Source organism: Ascaphus truei, unplaced genomic scaffold (genome assembly GCF_040206685.1).
Source record: "Ascaphus truei isolate aAscTru1 unplaced genomic scaffold, aAscTru1.hap1 HAP1_SCAFFOLD_449, whole genome shotgun sequence".
Taxonomy (NCBI): Eukaryota; Metazoa; Chordata; class Amphibia; order Anura; family Ascaphidae; genus Ascaphus; species Ascaphus truei.
This window is the reverse complement of record NW_027456780.1, coordinates 96,382-114,653: the sequence shown is the minus strand read 5'-3', so window position 1 is coordinate 114,653 and position 18,272 is coordinate 96,382.

Below are 18,272 nucleotides of genomic sequence, written 5' to 3'. Positions count from 1 at the left end.
GCAGCAGCTCTATGGGGCCGGCCGTAGTGTGCGCGACACAAACACAATGCAGCAGCTCTATCGGGCCGGCCGTAGTGCGCGCGACACAAACACAATGCAGCAGCTCTATCGGGCCGGCCGTAGTGTGCGACACAAACACAATGCAGCAGCTCTATCGGGCCGGCCGTAGTGCGCGCGACACAAACACAATGCAGCAGCTCTATCGGGCCGGCCGTAGTGTGCGACACAAACACAATGCAGCAGCTCTATCGGGCCGGCCGTAGTGTGCGCGACACAAACACAATGCAGCAGCTCTATCGGGCCGGCCGTAGTGTGCGCGATGCAAACACACTGCAGCAGCTCTATCGGGCCGGCCGTAGTGTGCGCGATGCAAACACAATGCAGCAGCTCTATCGGGCCGGCCGTAGTGTGCGACACAAACACAATGCAGCAGCGCTATCGGGCCGGCCGTAGTGTGCGACACAAACACAATGCAGCAGCTCTATCGGGCCGGCCGTAGTGTGCGCGACACAAACACAATGCAGCAGCTCTATCGGGCCGGCCGTAGTGTGCGCGACACAAACACAATGCAGCAGCTCTATCGGGCCGGCCGTAGTGTGCAACACAAACACAATGCAGCAGCTCTATCGGGCCGGCCGTAGTGCGCGCGACACAAACACAATGCAGCAGCTCTATCGGGCCGGCCGTAGTGTGCGACACAAACACAATGCAGCAGCTCTATCGGGCCGGCCGTAGTGCGCGCGACACAAACACAATGCAGCAGCTCTATCGGGCCGGCCGTAGTGTGCGACACAAACACAATGCAGCAGCTCTATCGGGCCGGCCGTAGTGTGCGCGATGCAAACACACTGCAGCAGCTCTATCGGGCCGGCCGTAGTGTGCGACACAAACACAATGCAGCAGCTCTATAGGGCCGGCCGTAGTGTGTGCGACGCAAACACAATGCAGCAGCTCTATCGGGCCGGCCGTAGTGTGCGCGACACAAACACAATGCAGCAGCTCTATCGGGCCGGCCGTAGTGTGCGCGATGCAAACACAATGCAGCAGCTCTATCGGGCCGGCCGTAGTGTGCGACACAAACACAATGCAGCAGCTCTATCGGGCCGGCCGTAGTGTGCGCGACACAAACACAATGCAGCAGCTATATCGGGCCGGCCGTAGTGTGCGCGACACAAACACAATGCAGCAGCTCTATCGGGCCGGCCGTAGTGTGCGCGATGCAAACACAATGCAGCAGCTCTATCGCGCCGGCCGTAGTGTGCGACACAAACACAATGCAGCAGCTCTATCGGGCTGGCCGTAGTGTGCGCGACACAAACACAATGCAGCAGCTCTATCGGGCCGGCCGTAGTGTGCGACACAAACACAATGCAGCAGCTCCATCGGGCCGGCCGTAGTGTGCGCGACACAAACACAATGCAGCAGCGCTATCGGGCCGGCCGTAGTGTGCGACACAAACACAATGCAGCAGCGCTATCGGGCCGGCCGTAGTGTGCGCGATGCAAACACAATGCAGCAGCTCTATCGGGCCGGCCGTAGTGTGCGACACAAACACAATGCAGCAGCTCTATCGGGCCGGCCGTAGTGTGCGCGACACAAACACAATGCAGCAGCTCTATCGGGCCGGCCGTAGTGTGCGCGACACAAACACAATGCAGCAGCTCTATCGGGCCGGCCGTAGTGTGCGACACAAACACAATGCAGCAGCTCTATCGGGCTGGCCGTAGTGTGCGCGACACAAACACAATGCAGCAGCTCTATCGGGCCGGCCGTAGTGTGCGACACAAACACAATGCAGCAGCTCTATCGGGCCGGCCGTAGTGTGCGCGACACAAACACAATGCAGCAGCTCTATCGGGCCGGCCGTAGTGCGCGCGACACACACACAATGCAGCAGCTCTATCGGGCCGGCCGTAGTGTGAGACACAAACACAATGCAGCAACTCTATCGGGCCGGCCGTAGTGTGAGACACAAACACAATGCAGCAGCTCTATCGGGCCGGCCGTAGTGCGCGCGACACAAACACAATGCAGCAGCTCTATCGGGCCGGCCGTAGTGTGCGCGATGCAAACACAATGCAGCATCTCTATCGGGCCGGCCGTAGTGTGCGCGACACAAACACAATGCAGCAGCCCTATCGGGCCGGCCGTAGTGTGTGCGACACAAACACAATGCAGCAGCCCTATCGGGCCGGCCGTAGTGTGCGCGACACAAACACAATGCAGCAGCTCTATCGGGCCGGCCGTAGTGCGCGCGACACAAACACAATGCAGCAGCTCTATCGGGCCGGCCGTAGTGTGCGCGACACAAACACAATGCAGCAGCGCTATCGGGCCGGCCGTAGTGTGCGCGACACAAACACAATGCAGCAGCTCTATCGGGCCGGCCGTAGTGTGCGACACAAACACAATGCAGCAGCTCTATCGGGCCGGCCGTAGTGTGCGCGACACAAACACAATGCAGCAGCTCTATCGGGCCGGCCGTAGCGCGCGACGCAAACACAATGCAGCAGCTCTATCGGGCCGGCCGTAGCGCGCGACACAAACACAATGCAGCAGCTCTATCGGGCCGGCCGTAGTGTGCGACACAAACACAATGCAGCAGCTCTATCGGGCCGGCCGTAGTGTGCGCGATGCAAACACAATGCAGCAGCTCTATCGGGCCGGCCGTAGCGCGCGCGACACAAACACAATGCAGCAGCTCTATCGGGCCGGCCGTAGTGTGCGACACAAACAAAATGCAGGAGCTCTATCGGGCCGGCCGTAGTGCGCGCGACGCAAACACAATGCAGCAGCTCTATCGGGCCGGCCGTAGTGTGCGACACAAACACAATGCAGCAGCTCTATCGGGCCGGCCGTAGTGCGCGCGACACAAACACAATGCAGCATCTCTATCGGGCCGGCCGTAGTGTGCGCGACACAAACACAATGCAGCAGCTCTATCGGGCCGGCCGTAGTGTGCGCGACACAAACACAATGCAGCAGCGCTATCGGGCCGGCCGTAGTGTGCGCGACACAAACACAATGCAGCAGCTCTATCGGGCCGGCCGTAGTGTGCGACACAAACACAATGCAGCAGCTCTATCGGGCCGGCCGTAGTGTGCGCGACACAAACACAATGCAGCAGCGCTATCGGGCCGGCCGTAGTGCGCGCGACACAAACACAATGCAGCAGCTCTATCGGGCCGGCCGTAGTGTGCGACACAAACACAATGCAGCAGCTCTATCGGGCCGGCCGTAGTGCGCGCGACACAAACACAATGCAGCAGTTCTATCGGGCCGGCCGTAGTGTGTGCGACGCACAAACACAATGCAGCAGCTATATCGGGCCGGCCGTAGTGTGCGACACAAACACAATGCAGCAGCTCTATCGGGCCGGCCGTAGTGTGCGCGATGCAAACACAATGCAGCAGCTCTATCGGGCCGGCCGTAGTGTGAGACACAAACACAATGCAGCAGCTCTATCGGGCCGGCCGTAGTGTGCGACACAAACACAATGCAGCAGCTCTATCGGGCCGGCCGTAGTGTGTGCGACACAAACACAATGCAGCAGCTCTATCGGGCCGGCCGTAGTGTGCGACACAAACACAATGCAGCAGCTCTATCGGGCCGGCCGTAGTGTGCGCGACACAAACACAATGCAGCAGCTCTATCGGGCCGGCCGTAGTGTGTGCGACACAAACACAATGCAGCAGCTCTATCGGGCCGGCCGTAGTGTGCGCGACACAAACACAATGCAGCAGCTCTATCGGGCCGGCCGTAGTGTGCGCGACACAAACACAATGCAGCAGCTCTATCGGGCCGGCCGTAGTGCGCGCGACACAAACACAATGCAGCAGCTCTATCGGGCCGGCCGTAGTGTGCGACACAAACACAATGCAGCAGCTCTATCGGGCCGGCCGTAGTGTGCGCGACACAAACACAATGCAGCAGCTCTATCGGGCCGGCCGTAGTGTGCGCGACACAAACACAATGCAGCAGCTCTATCGGGCCGGCCGTAGTGTGCGCGATGCAAACACAATGCAGCAGCTCTATCGGGCCGGCCGTAGTGTGCGCGACACAAACACAATGCAGCGGCTCTATCGGGCCGGCCGTAGTGTGCGACACAAACACAATGCAGCAGCTCTATCGGGCCGGCCGTAGTGTGCGCGACACAAACACAATGCAGCAGCTCTATCGGGCCGGCCGTAGTGTGTGCGACACAAACACAATGCAGCAGCTCTATCGGGCCGGCCGTAGTGTGTGCGACACAAACACAATGCAGCAGCTCTATCGGGCCGGCTGTAGTGTGCGACGCAAACACAATGCAGCAGCTCTATCGGGCCGGCCGTAGTGTGCGACACAAACACAATGCAGCAGCTCTATCGGGCCGGCCGTAGTGTGCGCGACACAAACACAATGCAGCAGCTCTATCGGGCCGGCCGTAGTGTGTGCGACACAAACACAATGCAGCAGCTCTATCGGGCCGGCCGTAGTGTGTGCGACACAAACACAATGCAGCAACTCTATCGGGCCGGCTGTAGTGTGCGACGCAAACACAATGCAGCAGCTCTATCGGGCCGGCCGTAGTGTGCGACACAAACACAATGCAGCAGCTCTATCGGGCCGGCCGTAGTGCGCGCGACACAAACACAATGCAGCAGCTCTATCGGGCCGGCCGTAGTGTGCGCGACGCAAACACAATGCAGCAGCGCTATCGGGCCGGCCGTAGTGTGCGCGACACAAACACAATGCAGCAGCTCTATCGGGCCGGCCGTAGTGTGCGACACAAACACAATGCAGCAGCTCTATCGGGCCGGCCGTAGTGTGAGACGCACACACAATGCAGCAGCTCTATCGGGCCGGCCGTAGTGTGTGCGACACAAACACAATGCAGCAGCTCTATCGGGCCGGCCGTAGTGTGCGACACAAACACAATGCAGCAGCTCTATCGGGCCGGCCGTAGTGTGAGACGCACACACAATGCAGCAGCGCTATCGGGCCGGCCGTAGTGTGCGACACAAACACAATGCAGCAGCGCTATCGGGCCGGCCGTAGTGTGCGACACAAACACAATGCAGCAGCTCTATCGGGCCGGCCGTAGTGTGTGCGACACAAACACAATGCAGCAGCTCTATCGGGCCGGCCGTAGTGTGCGCGACACAAACACAATGCAGCAGCTCTATCGGGCCGGCCGTAGTGTGCGACACAAACACAATGCAGCAGCTCTATCGGGCCGGCCGTAGTGCGCGCGACACAAACACAATGCAGCAGCTCTATCGGGCCGGCCGTAGTGCGCGCGACGCACACACAATGCAGCAGCTCTATCGGGCCGGCCGTAGTGTGCGACACAAACACAATGCAGCAGCTCTATCGGGCCGGCCGTAGTGTGCGCGACACAAACACAATGCAGCAGCTCTATCGGGCCGGCCGTAGTGTGCGCGATGCAAACACAATGCAGCAGCTCTATCGGGCCGGCCGTAGTGTGTGAGACACAAACACAATGCAGCAGCTCTATCGGGCCGGCCGTAGTGTGCGCGACGCACACACAATGCAGCAGCTCTATCGGGCCGGCCGTAGTGTGCGCGATGCAAACACAATGCAGCAGCTCTATCGGGCCGGCCGTAGTGTGCGACACAAACACAATGCAGCAGCTCTATCGGGCCGGCCGTAGTGTGCGACACAAACACAATGCAGCAGCTCTATCGGGCCGGCCGTAGTGCGCGAGACACAAACACAATGCAGCAGCACTATCGGGCCGGCCGTAGTGTGCGACACAAACACAATGCAGCAGCTCTATCGGGCCGGCCGTAGTGTGCGACACAAACACAATGCAGCAGCTCTATCGGGCCGGCCGTAGTGTGCGCGACACACACACAATGCAGCAGCTCTATCGGGCCGGCCGTAGTGTGTGCGACACAAACACAATGCAGCAGCTCTATCGGGCCGGCTGTAGTGTGCGCGACGCAAACACAATGCAGCAGCTCTATCGGGCCGGCCGTAGTGTGCGCGACACAAACACAATGCAGCAGCTCTATCGGGCCGGCCGTAGTGCGCGAGACACAAACACAATGCAGCAGCGCTATCGGGCCGGCCGTAGTGTGTGACACAAACACAATGCAGCAGCTCTATCGGGCCGGCCGTAGTGTGCGACACAAACACAATGCAGCAGCTCTATCGGGCCGGCCGTAGTGTGCGACACAAACACAATGCAGCAGCTCTATCGGGCCGGCCGTAGTGTGCGACACAAACACAATGCAGCAGCTCTATCGGGCCGGCCGTAGTGTGCGCGACGCAAACACAATGCAGCAGCTCTATCGGGCCGGCCGTAGTGTGCGCGATGCAAACACAATGCAGCAGCTCTTTCGGGCCGGCCGTAGTGTGCGACACAAACACAATGCAGCAGCTCTATCGGGCCGGCCGTAGTGTGCGACACAAACACAATGCAGCAGCTCTATCGGGCCGGCCGTAGTGTGTGCGACACAAACACAATGCAGCAGCTCTATCGGGCCGGCCGTAGTGTGCGCGACGCAAACACAATGCAGCAGCTCTATCGGGCCGGCCGTAGTGCGCGCGACACAAACACAATGCAGCAGCTCTATCGGGCCGGCCGTAGTGTGTGCGATGCAAACACAATGCAGCAGCTCTATCGGGCCGGCCGTAGTGTGCGACACAAACACAATGCAGCAGCTCTATCGGGCCGGCCGTAGTGTGCGCGATGCAAACACAATGCAGCAGCTCTATCGGGCCGGCCGTAGTGTGCGCGATGCAAACACAATGCAGCAGCTCTATCGGGCCGGCCGTAGTGTGCGACACAAACACAATGCAGCAGCTCTATCGGGCCGGCCGTAGTGTGTGCGATGCAAACACAATGCAGCAGCTCTATCGGGCCGGCCGTAGTGTGCGCGACACAAACACAATGCAGCAGCTCTATCGGGCCGGCCGTAGTGTGCGACACAAACACAATGCAGCAGCTCTATCGGGCCGGCCGTAGTGCGCGAGACACAAACACAATGCAGCAGCACTATCGGGCCGGCCGTAGTGTGCGACACAAACACAATGCAGCAGCTCTATCGGGCCGGCCGTAGTGTGCGACACAAACACAATGCAGCAGCTCTATCGGGCCGGCCGTAGTGTGCGCGACACACACACAATGCAGCAGCTCTATCGGGCCGGCCGTAGTGTGTGCGACACAAACACAATGCAGCAGCTCTATCGGGCCGGCTGTAGTGTGCGACACAAACACAATGCAGCAGCGCTATCGGGCCGGCTGTAGTGTGCGACACAAACACAATGCAGCAGTTCTATCGGGCCGGCCGTAGTGTGCGCGACACAAACACAATGCAGCAGCTCTATCGGGCCGGCCGTAGTGCGCGCGACGCAAACACAATGCAGCAGCTCTATCGGGCCGGCCGTAGTGTGCGCGACACAAACACAATGCAGCAGCTCTATCGGGCCGGCCGTAGTGCGCGAGACACAAACACAATGCAGCAGCTCTATCGGGCCGGCCGTAGTGTGCGACACAAACACAATGCAGCAGCTCTATCGGGCCGGCCGTAGTGTGCGACACAAACACAATGCAGCAGCTCTATCGGGCCGGCCGTAGTGTGCGACACAAACACAATGCAGCAGCGCTATCGGGCCGGCCGTAGTGTGCGCGATGCAAACACAATGCAGCAGCTCTATCGGGCCGGCCGTAGTGTGCGCGACACAAACACAATGCAGCAGCTCTATCGGGCCGGCCGTAGTGCGCGCGACACAAACACAATGCAGCAGCTCTATCGGGCCGGCCGTAGTGTGCGCGACACAAACACAATGCAGCAGCTCTATCGGGCCGGCCGTAGTGTGTGCGATGCAAACACAATGCAGCAGCTCTATCGGGCCGGCCGTAGTGTGCGCGACACAAACACAATGCAGCAGCTCTATCGGGCCGGCCGTAGTGTGTGCGATGCAAACACAATGCAGCAGCTCTATCGGGCCGGCCATAGTGTGCGACACAAACACAATGCAGCAGCTCTATCGGGCCGGCCGTAGTGTGCGCGACACAAACACACTGCAGCAGCTCTATCGGGCCGGCCGTAGTGTGCGACACAAACACAATGCAGCAGCTCTATCGGGCCGGCCGTAGTGCGCGCGACACAAACACAATGCAGCAGCTCTATCGGGCCGGCCGTAGTGTGCGCGACACAAACACAATGCAGCAGCTCTATCGGGCCGGCCGTAGTGCGCGCGACACAAACACAATGCAGCAGCTCTATCGGGCCGGCCGTAGTGTGTGCGACACAAACACAATGCAGCAGCTCTATCGGGCCGGCCGTAGTGTGCGCGACACAAACACAATGCAGCAGCTCTATCGGGCCGGCCGTAGTGTGCGACACAAACACAATGCAGCAGCTGTATCGGGCCGGCCGTAGTGTGCGACACAAACACAATGCAGCAGCTCTATCGGGCCGGCCGTAGTGTGCGCGACACAAACACAATGCAGCAGCTCTATCGGGCCGGCCGTAGTGTGTGCGACACAAACACAATGCAGCAGCTCTATCGGGCCGGCCGTAGTGTGCGACACAAACACAATGCAGCAGCTCTATCGGGCCGGCCGTAGTGTGCGCGACGCAAACACAATGCAGCAGCTCTATCGGGCCGGCCGCAGTGTGCGATGCAAACACAATGCAGCAGCTCTATCGGGCCGGCCGTAGTGTGTGCGACACAAACACAATGCAGCAGCTCTATCGGGCCGGCCGTAGTGTGCGACACAAACACAATGCAGCAGCGCTATCGGGCCGGCCGTAGTGTGCGCGACGCAAACACAATGCAGCAGCTCTATCGGGCCGGCCGTAGTGTGCGCGACACAAACACAATGCAGCAGCTCTATCGGGCCGGCCGTAGTGTGTGCGACACAAACACAATGCAGCAGCTCTATCGGGCCGGCCGTAGTGTGCGACACAAACACAATGCAGCAGCTCTATCGGGCCGGCCGTAGTGTGCGCGACACAAACACAATGCAGCAGCTCTATCGGGCCGGCCGTAGTGTGCGCGATGCAAACACAATGCAGCAGCTCTATCGGGCCGGCCGTAGTGTGCGACACAAACACAATGCAGCAGCTCTATCAGGCCGGCCGTAGTGTGCGCGATGCAAACACAATGCAGCAGCTCTATCGGGCCGGCCGTAGTGCGCGCGACACAAACACAATGCAGCAGCAACTCTATCGGGCCGGCCGTAGTGTGCGACACAAACACAATGCAGCAGCTCTATCGGGCCGGCCGTAGTGCGCGCGACACAAACACAATGCAGCAGCTCTATCGGGCCGGCCGTAGTGTGCGCGACACAAACACAATGCAGCAGCTCTATCGGGCCGGCCGTAGTGTGCGCGACACAAACACAATGCAGCAGCTCTATCGGGCCGGCCGTAGTGTGCGACACAAACACAATGCAGCAGCTGTATCGGGCCGGCCGTAGTGTGCGACACAAACACAATGCAGCAGCTCTATCGGGCCGGCCGTAGTGTGCGCGACACAAACACAATGCAGCAGCTCTATCGGGCCGGCCGTAGTGTGTGCGACACAAACACAATGCAGCAGCTCTATCGGGCCGGCCGTAGTGTGCGACACAAACACAATGCAGCAGCTCTATCGGGCCGGCCGTAGTGTGCGCGACGCAAACACAATGCAGCAGCTCTATCGGGCCGGCCGTAGTGTGCGACACAAACACAATGCAGCAGCGCTATCGGGCCGGCCGTAGTGTGCGCGACGCAAACACAATGCAGCAGCTCTATCGGGCCGGCCGTAGTGTGCGCGACACAAACACAATGCAGCAGCTCTATCGGGCCGGCCGTAGTGTGTGCGACACAAACACAATGCAGCAGCTCTATCGGGCCGGCCGTAGTGTGCGACACAAACACAATGCAGCAGCTCTATCGGGACGGCCGTAGTGTGCGCGACACAAACACAATGCAGCAGCTCTATCGGGCCGGCCGTAGTGTGCGCGATGCAAACACAATGCAGCAGCTCTATCGGGCCGGCCGTAGTGTGCGACACAAACACAATGCAGCAGCTCTATCAGGCCGGCCGTAGTGTGCGCGACACAAACACAATGCAGCAGCTCTATCGGGCCGGCCGTAGTGTGCGCGACACAAACACAATGCAGCAGCTCTATCGGGCCGGCCGTAGTGTGCGACACAAACACAATGCAGCAGCGCTATCGGGCCGGCCGTAGTGTGCGCGACACAAACACAATGCAGCAGCTCTATAGGGCCGGCCGTAGTGTGCGCGATGCAAACACAATGCAGCAGCGCTATCGGGCCGGCCGTAGTGTGCGACACAAACACAATGCAGCAGCTCTATCGGGCCGGCCGTAGTGTGCGCGACACAAACACAATGCAGCAGCTCTATCGGGCCGGCCGTAGTGTGCGACACAAACACAATGCAGCAGCTCTATCGGGCCGGCCGTAGTGTGCGCGACACAAACACAATGCAGCAGCTCTATCGGGCCGGCCGTAGTGTGCGACACAAACACAATGCAGCAGCTCTATCGGGCCGGCCGTAGTGTGCGACACAAACACAATGCAGCAGCTCTATCGGGCCGGCCGTAGTGTGCGCGACACAAACACAATGCAGCAGCTCTATCGGGCCGGCCGTAGTGTGCGACACAAACACAATGCAGCAGCTCTATCGGGCCGGCCGTAGTGTGCGCGATGCAAACACAATGCAGCAGCTCTATCGGGCCGGCCGTAGTGTGCGCGACACAAACACAATGCAGCAGCTCTATCGGGCCGGCCGTAGTGTGCGCGACACAAACACAATGCAGCAGCTCTATCGGGCCGGCCGTAGTGCGCGAAACAAACACAATGCAGCAGCTCTATCGGGCCGGCCGTAGTGTGCGCGACACAAACACAATGCAGCAGCTCTATCGGGCCGGCCGTAGTGTGCGCGACACAAACACAATGCAGCAGCTCTATCGGGCCGGCCGTAGTGTGCGCGACGCAAACACAATGCAGCAGCTCTATCGGGCCGGCCGTAGTGTGCGCGACACAAACACAATGCAGCAGCTCTATCGGGCCGGCCGTAGTGTGCGCGACACAAACACAATGCAGCAGCTCTATCGGGCCGGCCGTAGTGTGCGACACAAACACAATGCAGCAGCTCTATCGGGCCGGCCGTAGTGTGCGCGATGCAAACACAATGCAGCAGCTCTATCGGGCCGGCCGTAGTGTGCGCGACACAAACACAATGCAGCAGCTCTATCGGGCCGGCCGTAGTGTGCGCGACACAAACACAATGCAGCAGCTCTATCGGGCCGGCCGTAGTGTGCGCGACACAAACACAATGCAGCAGCGCTATCGGGCCGGCCGTAGTGTGTACGACACAAACACAATGCAGCAGCTCTATCGGGCCGGCCGTAGTGTGCGCGACGCACACACAATGCAGCAGCTCTATCGGGCCGGCCGTAGTGTGCGACACAAACACAATGCAGCAGCTCTATCGGGCCGGCCGTAGTGCGCGCGACACAAACACAATGCAGCAGCCCTATCGGGCCGGCCATAGTGTGCGCGACACAAACACAATGCAGCAGCTCTATCGGGCCGGCCGTAGTGTGCGCGACACAAACACAATGCAGCAGCTCTATCGGGCCGGCCGTAGTGTGCGACACAAACACAATGCAGCAGCTCTATCGGGCCGGCCGTAGTGTGCGACACAAACACAATGCAGCAGCTCTATCGGGCCGGCCGTAGTGTGCGCGATGCAAACACAATGCAGCAGCTCTATCGGGCCGGCCGTAGTGTGTGCGACGCAAACACAATGCAGCAGCTCTATCGGGCCGGCCGTAGTGTGTGCGACACAAACACAATGCAGCAGCTCTATCGGGCCGGCCGTAGTGTGCGCGACACAAACACAATGCAGCAGCTCTATCGGGCCGGCCGTAGTGTGCGACACAAACACAATGCAGCAGCTCTATCGGGCCGGCCGTAGTGTGTGCGACACAAACACAATGCAGCAGCTCTATCGGGCCGGCCGTAGTGCGCGCGACACAAACACAATGCAGCAGCTCTATCGGGCCGGCCGTAGTGTGCGCGACACAAACACAATGCAGCAGCTCTATCGGGCCGGCCGTAGTGTGCGACACAAACACAATGCAGCAGCTCTATCGGGCCGGCCGTAGTGTGCGCGACACAAACACAATGCAGCAGCTCTATCGGGCCGGCCGTAGTGTGCGACACAAACACAATGCAGCAGCTCTATCGGGCCGGCCGTAGTGTGCGCGACACAAACACAATGCAGCAGCTCTATCGGGCCGGCCGTAGTGTGCGCGACACAAACACAATGCAGCAGCTCTATCGGGCCGGCCGTAGTGTGCGCGACACAAACACAATGCAGCAGCGCTATCGGGCCGGCCGTAGTGTGCGCGATGCAAACACAATGCAGCAGCTCTATCGGGCCGGCCGTAGTGTGCGCGACACAAACACAATGCAGCAGCCCTATCGGGCCGGCCGTAGTGTGCGACACAAACACAATGCAGCAGCTCTATCGGGCCGGCCGTAGTGTGCGACACAAACACAATGCAGCAGCTCTATCGGGCCGGCCGTAGTGTGCGACACAAACACAATGCAGCAGCTCTATCGGGCCGGCCGTAGTGTGCGCGACACAAACACAATGCAGCAGCGCTATCGGGCCGGCCGTAGTGTGCGACACAAACACAATGCAGCAGCTCTATCGGGCCGGCCGTAGTGTGCGACACAAACACAATGCAGCAGCTCTATCGGGCCGGCCGTAGTGTGTGCGACACAAACACAATGCAGCAGCTCTATCGGGCCGGCTGTAGTGTGCGCGACACAAACACAATGCAGCAGCGCTATCGGGCCGGCCGTAGTGCGCGCGACACAAACACAATGCAGCAGCTCTATCGGGCCGGCCGTAGTGTGCGCGACACAAACACAATGCAGCAGCCCTATCGGGCCGGCCGTAGTGTGCGACACAAACACAATGCAGCAGCTCTATCGGGCCGGCCGTAGTGTGCGCGACACAAACACAATGCAGCAGCTCTATCGGGCCGGCCGTAGTGTGCGCGACACAAACACAATGCAGCAGCTCTATCGGGCCGGCCGTAGTGTGCGCGACGCAAACACAATGCAGCAGCTCTATCGGGCCGGCCGTAGTGTGCGCGACACAAACACAATGCAGCAGCGCTATCGGGCCGGCCGTAGTGTGCGCGACACAAACACAATGCAGCAGCTCTATCGGGCCGGCCGTAGTGTGCGACACAAACACAATGCAGCAGCTCTATCGGGCCGGCCGTAGTGTGCGACACAAACACAATGCAGCAGCTCTATCGGGCCGGCCGTAGTGTGCGCGACACAAACACAATGCAGCAGCTCTATCGGGCCGGCCGTAGTGTGCGACACAAACACAATGCAGCAGCTCTATCGGGCCGGCCGTAGTGTGCGACACAAACACAATGCAGCAGCTCTATCGGGCCGGCCGTAGTGTGCGCGACACAAACACAATGCAGCAGCTCTATCGGGCCGGCCGTAGTGTGCGATACAAACACAATGCAGCAGCTCTATCGGGCCGGCCGTAGTGTGCGCGACACAAACACAATGCAGCAGCTCTATCGGGCCGGCCGTAGTGCGCGCGACACAAACACAATGCAGCAGCTCTATCGGGCCGGCCGTAGTGTGCGCGACACAAACACAATGCAGCAGCTCTATCGGGCCGGCCGTAGTGTGAGACACAAACACAATGCAGCAGCTCTATCGGGCCGGCCGTAGTGTGCGACACAAACACAATGCAGCAGCTCTATCGGGCCGGCCGTAGTGTGCGATGCAAACACAATGCAGCAGCTCTATCGGGCCGGCCGTAGTGCGCGCGACACAAACACAATGCAGCAGCTCTATCGGGCCGGCCATAGTGTGCGACACAAACACAATGCAGCAGCTCTATCGGGCCGGCCGTAGTGTGTGCGACACAAACACAATGCAGCAGCTCTATCGGGCCGGCCGTAGTGTGCGACACAAACACAATGCAGCAGCTCTATCGGGCCGGCCGTAGTGTGCGACACAAACACAATGCAGCAGCTCTATCGGGCCGGCCGTAGTGTGTGCGACACAAACACAATGCAGCAGCTCTATCGGGCCGGCCGTAGTGTGCGCGACACAAACACAATGCAGCAGCTCTATCGGGCCGGCCGTAGTGTGCGCGACACAAACACAATGCAGCAGCTCTATCGGGCCGGCCGTAGTGTGCGACACAAACACAATGCAGCAGCTGCATCGGGCCGGCCGTAGTGTGCGCGACACAAACACAATGCAGCAGCTCTATCGGGCCGGCCGTAGTGTGCGACACAAACACAATGCAGCAGCTCTATCGGGCCGGCCGTAGTGTGCGCGACACAAACACAATGCAGCAGCTCTATCGGGCCGGCCGTAGTGTGCGACACAAACACAATGCAGCAGCTCTATCGGGCCGGCCGTAGTGTGCGACACAAACACAATGCAGCAGCTCTATCGGGCCGGCCGTAGTGTGCGCGACACAAACACAATGCAGCAGCTCTATCGGGCCGGCCGTAGTGTGCGCGACACAAACACAATGCAGCAGCTCTATCGGGCCGGCTGTAGTGTGCGCGACACAAACACAATGCAGCAGCTCTATCGGGCCGGCCGTAGTGCGCGCGACACAAACACAATGCAGCAGCTCTATCGGGCCGGCCGTAGTGTGCGACACAAACACAATGCAGCAGCTCTATCGGGCCGGCCGTAGTGTGCGCGACACAAACACAATGCAGCAGCTCTATCGGGCCGGCCGTAGTGTGTGCGACACAAACACAATGCAGCAGCTCTATCGGGCCGGCCGTAGTGTGCGCGATGCAAACACAATGCAGCAGCTCTATCGGGCCGGCCGTAGTGTGCGACACAAACACAATGCAGCAGCTCTATCGGGCCGGCCGTAGTGTGTGCGACGCAAACACAATGCAGCAGCTCTATCGGGCCGGCCGTAGTGTGCGACACAAACACAATGCAGCAGCTCTATCGGGCCGGCCGTAGTGCGCGCGACGCAAACACAATGCAGCAGCTCTATCGGGCCGGCCGTAGTGTGCGACACAAACACAATGCAGCAGCTCTATCGGGCCGGCCGTAGTGTGAGACACAAACACACTGCAGCAGCTCTATCGGGCCGGCCGTAGTGTGCGACACAAACACAATGCAGCAGCTCTATCGGGCCGGCCGTAGTGTGCGACACAAACACAATGCAGCAGCTCTATCGGGCCGGCCGTAGTGTGCGCGACACAAACACAATGCAGCAGCTCTATCGGGCCGGCCGTAGTGTGCGACACAAACACAATGCAGCAGCTCTATCGGGCCGGCCGTAGTGTGCGACACAAACACAATGCAGCAGCTCTATCGGGCCGGCCGTAGTGTGCGACACAAACACAATGCAGCAGCTCTATCGGGCCGGCCGTAGTGTGCGCGACACAAACACAATGCAGCAGCTCTATCGGGCCGGCCGTAGTGTGCGCGACACAAACACAATGCAGCAGCTCTATCGGGCCGGCCGTAGTGTGCGACACAAACACAATGCAGCAGCTCTATCGGGCCGGCCGTAGTGTGCGCGACACAAACACAATGCAGCAGCTCTATCGGGCCGGCCGTAGTGTGCGCGACACAAACACAATGCAGCAGCTCTATCGGGCCGGCCGTAGTGTGCGCGACACAAACACAATGCAGCAGCTCTATCGGGCCGGCCGTAGTGTGCGCGACACAAACACAATGCAGCAGCTCTATCGGGCCGGCCGTAGTGTGCGCGATGCAAACACAATGCAGCAGCTCTATCGGGCCGGCCGTAGTGTGCGCGATGCAAACACAATGCAGCAGCGCTATCGGGCCGGCCGTAGTGTGCGCGACACAAACACAATGCAGCAGCTCTATCGGGCCGGCCGTAGTGTGCGCGACACAAACACAATGCAGCAGCTCTATCGGGCCGGCCGTAGTGTGAGACACAAACACAATGCAGCAGCTCTATCGGGCCGGCCATAGTGTGCGACACAAACACAATGCAGCAGCTCTATCGGGCCGGCCGTAGTGTGCGACACAAACACAATGCAGCAGCTCTATCGGGCCGGCCGTAGTGTGCGCGATGCAAACACAATGCAGCAGCTCTATCGGGCCGGCCGTAGTGTGTGCGACACAAACACAATGCAGCAGCTCTATCAGGCCGGCCGTAGTGTGCGACACAAACACAATGCAGCAGCTCTATCGGGCCGGCCGTAGTGTGCGCGACACAAACACAATGCAGCAGCTCTATCGGGCCGGCCGTAGTGTGCGCGACACAAACACAATGCAGCAGCTCTATCGGGCCGGCCGTAGTGTGCGCGACACAAACACAATGCAGCAGCTCTATCGGGCCGGCCGTAGTGTGAGACACAAACACAATGCAGCAGCTCTATCGGGCCGGCCGTAGTGTGCGACACAAACACAATGCAGCAGCTCTATCGGGCCGGCCGTAGTGTGCGCGACACAAACACAATGCAGCAGCTCTATCGGGCCGGCCGTAGTGTGTGCGACGCAAACACAATGCAGCAGCTCTATCGGGCCGGCCGTAGTGTGCGACACAAACACAATGCAGCAGCTCTATCGGGCCGGCCGTAGCGCGCGACGCAAACACAATGCAGCAGCTCTATCGGGCCGGCCGTAGTGTGCGCGACACAAACACAATGCAGCAGCTCTATCGGGCCGGCCGTAGTGTGCGCGACACAAACACAATGCAGCAGCTCTATCGGGCCGGCCGTAGTGTGAGACACAAACACAATGCAGCAGCTCTATCGGGCCGGCCGTAGTGTGCGACACAAACACAATGCAGCAGCTCTATCGGGCCGGCCGTAGCGCGCGACGCAAACACAATGCAGCAGCTCTATCGGGCCGGCCGTAGTGTGCGCGATGCAAACACAATGCAGCAGCTCTATCGGGCCGGCCGTAGTGTGCGCGACACAAACACAATGCAGCAGCTCTATCGGGCCGGCCGTAGTGTGCGCGCGACACAAACACAATGCAGCAGCTCTATCGGGCCGGCCGTAGTGTGCGCGACACAAACACAATGCAGCAGCTCTATCGGGCCGGCCGTAGTGTGCGACACAAACACAATGCAGCAGCTCTATCGGGCCGGCCGTAGTGTGCGACACAAACACAATGCAGCAGCGCTATCGGGCCGGCCGTAGTGTGCGACACAAACACAATGCAGCAGCTCTATCGGGCCGGCCGTAGTGTGCGACACAAACACAATGCAGCAGCTCTATCGGGCCGGCCGTAGTATGCGACACAAACACAATGCAGCAGCTCTATCGGGCCGGCCGTAGTGTGCGACACAAACACAATGCAGCAGCTCTATCGGGCCGGCCGTAGTGTGAGACACAAACACAATGCAGCAGCTCTATCGGGCCGGCCGTAGTGTGCGACACAAACACAATGCAGCAGCTCTATCGGGCCGGCCGTAGTGTGCGCGATGCAAACACAATGCAGCAGCTCTATCGGGCCGGCCGTAGTGTGCGCGACACAAACACAATGCAGCAGCTCTATCGGGCCGGCCGTAGTGTGCGCGACACAAACACAATGCAGCAGCTCTATCGGGCCGGCCATAGTGTGCGACACAAACACAATGCAGCAGCTCTATCGGGCCGGCCGTAGTGTGCGACACAAACACAATGCAGCAGCTCTATCGGGCCGGCCGTAGTGTGCGCGATGCAAACACAATGCAGCAGCTCTATCGGGCCGGCCGTAGTGTGCGCGACACAAACACAATGCAGCAGCGCTATCGGGCCGGCCGTAGTGTGCGCGACGCACACACAATGCAGCAGCTCTATCGGGCCGGCCGTAGTGTGCGACACAAACACAATGCAGCAGCGCTATCGGGCCGGCCGTAGTGTGAGACACAAACACAATGCAGCAGCGCTATCGGGCCGGCCGTAGTGTGCGACACAAACACAATGCAGCAGCGCTATCGGGCCGGCCGTAGTGTGCGACACAAACACAATGCAGCAGCTCTATCGGGCCGGCCGTAGTGTGCGACACAAACACAATGCAGCAGCGCTATCGGGCCGGCCGTAGTGTGCGACACAAACACAATGCAGCAGCGCTATCGGGCCGGCCGTAGTGTGCGACACAAACACAATGCAGCAGCTCTATCGGGCCGGCCGTAGTGTGCGACACAAACACAATGCAGCAGCTCTATCGGGCCGGCCGTAGTGCGCGCGACACAAACACAATGCAGCAGCGCTATCGGGCCGGCCGTAGTGTGCGACACAAACACAA